The sequence below is a fragment of the Cydia strobilella genome, chromosome 21 (genome assembly GCF_947568885.1).
Source record: "Cydia strobilella chromosome 21, ilCydStro3.1, whole genome shotgun sequence".
Classification (NCBI taxonomy): domain Eukaryota; kingdom Metazoa; phylum Arthropoda; class Insecta; order Lepidoptera; family Tortricidae; genus Cydia; species Cydia strobilella.
The window spans coordinates 9296753-9303068 of NC_086061.1; positions in this window are offsets into that span (position 1 = coordinate 9296753).

The window sequence follows — 6316 nt, forward strand, 5'->3', positions numbered from 1 at the left end:
AATTATGAAACATATCCTTTACTTGCACTAATTGCCAAGACCTCGGTAACAGTAACAGGGATCCTTCATAATTGTAGCCTCGCTCTTAGATCTGGCGACAGCGTACCGAACCGCGCGGCACATCCGGAGATTGTATTGTATATCTGTATCTGCATAATGTACGAGCATAATATGTATTAGAAAAATTATGCTACTATTCTATTTGATACGTTTTCAACGGGTTAACCAAAATAATATAACAAACTAGCTATCTAATATGGTTTACTAATGTATTGCCAAAAATCGTTTCCCAAACTATTACTTCCCAAACTATTTTACGCAAATTATCATTTGGCAAAATTTCATTTCGCAAATTTTCATAATCCAACCTAACCCAACCTAGTACGTCATTTTCATTTCGCAAGTATGGGGTTGGGAAATGAAATGGTTGCGAAGTAAAAAACTTGCTAAAATTTCATTTGGGAAATGAAACTGATGCCATAAGTTTGTTGGGAAGTGAAATTTGGCGAAAAATATTTTAGCTAAACGGCGGTATCCCATCTAATATACCTACATTTAAGAGGCGCAGAAATGAAGTGCAAACATTTAGGTTAATGGCGCGTTGATGTCTTTTGTTTTATACAGTACCTAAAGCGAGGTTTAGACTAGCAAGAACTTGCAGGCAATTTACGTTACATTGCCGGCTACTAAGGTAAACTGCATTCAAAAGTTTGATCAGATACCGCAATGTAATGTAAAATGGCATGCAAGTTCTTGCTAGTCTAAACCTCGCTTAACAGGTATCCTTCTCAATTTGTTCATTCTCAAGCTAATTAAGGGTCTCAGGCAAGCTCGGTTCTCCATACAAACGTAGTTCCGATCTCATTTTAAAACGACTAGCTAGATTGCTCTAAGTCAAAGTCAAAGTCAAAGTCAATATAATCTTTATTCAAATAGGCCTAGCAACAAGCACTTTTAAATTGTCAAGTTTTAAATATTACCTTAATCTAAATATCAGAGCAATTTATTGATGCAGTTGTTATTATTCTTAAAAACATTGAATTATTATAGATATGTCAAACTTAATAATAAGAATTCACAAAAGGATCGTCAAACACCAAAATTGTATAAAAAATACTAGTCTAGAAACTTTCTAGAATAAAAATCTAAATGTCAAAAAAAAAAAAAAGCTGACGGAGCTCTGAAACTGTACTTACAATAGGATAAGGTATATCTATGTCTGAAATTAGTTTATGTAGCTTCAGATACCATAGTCAGAAAATGCAGCGAATTTAAGTTTTTCATACAAAACTTATTTTTGCTCTATTTCGTCTGTTTGATAAACTGGAGCTATATAAACTAATTTCAAACTAGATATAATATACCTCGTGTCATTGTATGTACAAAGTTTCATTACAAACTATCACGTAGTTTTAAAATGAAAACGGAACTCCGTTTGTATGGGAAGGTGAAATTCGGCCGAGCCTGCCGGAGACTCTTAAAACACTATTTAGACTGTTCTAGAACTTTCATGCAATATTCAATGTGTCTATGACTATGTCTATGTCTACGTCTATGATCTCGTCGATGAGTTCAGTCGATCGTCCAAATACCGCAATGCAACGAAAATTGTATGCATGTTCTTGAACCGCCTAAATGGGGCTTTCCACAGCTGCCTGTTAAACGTTACTGAATTTAGGTCATATTATTTTAAAAACCGACCAAGTGCGAGTCGGACTCGCGCACGAAGGGTTCCGTACCATTACGCAAAAAACAGCAAAAAAAATCACCTTTGTTGTATGGGAGCCCCGTTTAAATATTTATTTTATTCTGTTTTTAGTATTTGTTGTTATAGCGGCAACAGAAATACATCATCTGTGAAAATTTCAACTGTCTAGCTATCACGGTTCATGAGATACAGCCTGGTGACAGACGGACGGACAGCGGAGTCTTAGTAATAGGGTCCCGTTTTAACCCTTTGGGTACGGAACCCTAAAAATTAACTCTGTCACAATACAACCCTATTTGTATAAACATAATACATATCATTTACGCGTTCGTGACACAGTTTCATTGCTTTTGGAGCTAATGAGCCAGTATCATGGCCGTCGGGTGCAAAAACACGATTTTGCGTACGACATTACTGGCCTAGTGCCAAGTTGTCATTACGGCCATTTTGCCGGTTCAACCTTAAAATGTTTATACCTGGATAAGAACCTAGATCATAGTATTTTTCAAAGGGTAGGGTGACAGGTGTCATCTCCATATCCATACTAATATTATAAATGCGAAAGTCTGTCTGTCTGTCTGTCTGTGTGTTCCCTCTTCACGCTTAAACCGCTGAATCGATTTAGATGAAATTTGGCATAGAGATAGGTTGAGTCCCTGAGAAGGACATAGGATAGTTTTTATCCCGAAAATCATCCCTTAAGAAAGAAAAAAGCGGGGTGGAATTGAGGTAATTAATGAAGTGTCTGCTAATTTGTGTGCATAATATGCTCAAATTGAATAATTGCTATAAGACTTTCTCCAGGCGCTATTCTTACTCTTGCTGGGGTTACTAAGTCCACGCAGACGAAGTCGCGGGCAAAAGCTAGTAATTTATAACCTAAAAACGCCAAATCTCGCCAAATTGTATTTAAATGACACCTCTCAGCGAACCCATCGTGTTTGAAAAGTACTATTGGTTACAGCTTGATTATAGCCGCCGATACAACTTGATTTTGTTACCTATGTCCGACCATATGAATGGTACACGGAAAGAACATGTCTAGTCATTTTTTTCGGAAAATGAGATTTTCATTTCAAAATGAACTCCTAATGAACTATTGGTTATATCTTTTGCTACCACTGTATAATATAATATGTAACACAACTTTTTTTTAGTTAAAAAAGACCTGGTCACGGAATTACCATACATTTTGACATGGTTCCAAATTTTAAAACCGCGATTACTCAAAATGTTACTTAAGTGACTAGACATATTATTTCCGTGTACCCTTCATATGTGACGATTTCACCCAAAAGGTACCACATTGTCGCTTGTTGATAAGCTTGATTTCTAATAAGCTAGCGCCTTACTGACAAGCGACAATAAGTACCCTTTTGGTTGAAAATGGCTCATACTCGTATACTCTGAAAGGTGAATAATGTATGTCATACGGGGTCCCTTTGTTTGACATAAAGTTTTAAGTCATAATGTATTGTTTGTCATATTATCATTAGTCCTAAAACTGAAACCGGTAACTTTTCAGGATTTACGTAAGGTTATCCTATAGATTGGTTAGGTTAGGTTTGTTTTATGGCAATAATAAAAAGTTACACGTTTCTGAACCAAACAAATTTTGACTAACGGAAATGCGGACAAACAATACATTATGAGTTAAAACTTTATGGGAAATAATAGAGACGCAGAGGGCCTATTGCGAACCACGTTTGACGTGTTACCTCCCTGTCACACTTAAGTACGAATTTACAAGTGCGACAGAGAGGCAACACTTCGAACGTGGTTCACGGTAGGCCCTCAGATCATACTCATACTGTACTTTGCTATAGAGCCACCCCGCAGTCTTATTAAAGTCAATGTGAACGAGCCTTTAGCGAATGACGTAGCATTCTCATCTTCTGCCCCTGCAGCCCGCAGTCTGCGTCGGTCCGCCAACGCGTGTTCCCGATGAAACTTCTCGTTATGAAGCGAAACATGACAAGCAGTCTTCCACTTGAGTAACCCGTTTTAATATAGGTATTCAATAAGGATAATATTTATACAATAACGCGGCGTTCTAAAGAAATACACTCCCGCAACTGACTGCTTTTTCTAATTATGTTTACGAGTTTATTCGCAAAAAGAATAAATGACAAAAGATAAACAGATTAAATGGTTCAGTTTCACTATCATCTATCAAAAAGAGGCTAGTTAACTAGCATTTAAACTTTAAATTCGTCCCATTCTCAGTCCCACAAATCAAAAAGTCGTAACTGACGCAATGTTTATACTAAAATCCGCCATTTTGTAGTATGGATTTTTAGTGATAATAGTGATATATGGTAAGGTAAAATGAGCTTTATTACAAGGTAATAAGTTACTAATTTGAAGGTCCTAAGACAGTGTCGCAATCGTTCCGGCTGGCTGCGCGGGCGACGCTATCACCTTCCGTTCTCGTAGGGTTGGCAAAAGTTGAAAAGTTTTTACTAAAATTCTAATTAAAAAAAGATGTTTCTACTTCATAACTTTTAATAACATGTTCAAATCGTGTGGAATTACTTAAATTAAAATTTAGTATTTTATCCTCTTGGATTTCATGCAACATTATAATTTGGAAAGTGGTTGAGCATCCAATGGTAATTGAGATAAAGTTACAAACTTGGCGTATTTTAATATTGTCTTCGGTTACCGCGATAGTTACTCATGAAATAAAACTATGAAAACGGATTATATCGCGTATATTGAATTTATAATACATCCCGACGTTTCGAACTCTTTACAGCGTTCGTGGTCAACGGGTGACTGAGGAAAAATTACAAAATGCAAAAATACCCACATACTAAAATAATGAACAATCATAGACTACAAACTTTAAGGCTGGTTGTACATGCAAAATCGGTTCATAAGGCTAGTTATACACTATAATTATTTTTCAAGTAAAGATATATATATATACGCAATAAAAAAAAAAACACCATCACCATCCCAGTCAACTTGTTACAGTAGGCAAATCTTTGTTTCAGAGAGCCCAGAGGATATGTGATGACCAGCATCTGGCCGCGGAGCTCCAGCATGCCAGGCGCGCGCTCCAGGCAAACGAGCTCAGGATACCGCGGGTCAACCAGAGGTCCCACATTAAGATCCCCACAGTTGAGCGCAGGCCTGCCATTCTGCCTTTTGTCAGGGGGGTCACGGACAGGATCAGCCACATCTTGAAGCGTGCTTCTATAAAAACATATTTCAAGCCAATGAAGAAGATGTCACAATTCCTGAGGCCTGTAAAATGCAATACCCCTCTACAGACTGCAGGAGTGTACAGTCTGGACTGTGAGTGTGGCCTATCATATGTCGGGCAGACGAAACGGAGCATTTCCACTCGGGTGAAGGAACACATAGCTGATGTCAAGCACCGTCGACCTAGGTCTGCTGTCTGTGAGCATGTCATGGATAAAGCCAATCACTCAATCAAGTTTGATAAGCCTCTGGTTCTTGCCAAGGAGAAGCGTTACATACCCAGAATGCTGCGCGAGGCCATTGAGATTAAGAAATATCCAAACTTTAATAGGGAAGATGGCTTTTCTCTACCACCAGCTTGGGATCCTGTAGTCCACCTGATAAAGGAGCAAGCGGGACATAGACTGTGAGACCGTAGTGTTGGATGATGCTGGACATTCTGATGTTTTGAAAAGATGTGTCCCGCCGAGTTTGTTGCCGGTCCCATATTGGGATACCCTCCTACAATTTAGGAGGGAATTAAATCTTCTCGGGTCCGTGGTGTAGGGTTGGAGCCGGCATAGTTTTTTTTTTTTATTGCGTATATATATATATCTTTACTTGAAAAATAATTATAGTGTATAACTAGCCTTATGAACCGATTTTGCATGTACAACCAGCCTTAAAGTTTGTAGTCTATGATTGTTCATTATTTTAGTATGTGGGTATTTTTGCATTTTGTAATTTTTCCTCAGTCACCCGTTGACCACGAACGCTGTAAAGAGTTCGAAACGTCGGGATGTATTATAAATTCAATATACGCGATATAATCCGTTTTTGGCGTATTTTATCAACATATTAATTATCTTTATTAGAGGTTGATTTTTTCTCATTCAAAATTAATCATTTCCTTCACCATTATAAGGTAACAAAGAAAACAAATAAACAGTTTATAATTTAATATCTATACGAATAGAAATACGAGTATATACAGCGTAAAACTAAATTGCTGTCTTTCTGCATGATTAATCGTACACATAGATACATAAGGAGTTAACATAAAATAAACTGATAAAATAAACTCACGTTAGACCGGACCGGGGCCGGGCCAGAGCTTCCGGCGCTTCGTTGTCTATGGAAAGCACCACGTGATCACCGATCAGCCGTCATAGAAAATGACATGTCGGACGCCCCGGCCCGGTCTAGCGTGAGTCATCCTTTATGTAATAACATGGCGAAACATGGTTTAAAAACAATTTTAAAAATTAGGAGCTTCTACTAATTTAATTCCATCTAAATTCATTTTTATGTAGGATGAGGAGGATGACAGTGTCAATTTTTTTATTTAAAAAAGTATTTGATTAAAAAACACATTTAAAAATATCTCTGTTAACTACTTACTTCATCAACTCGCTGATT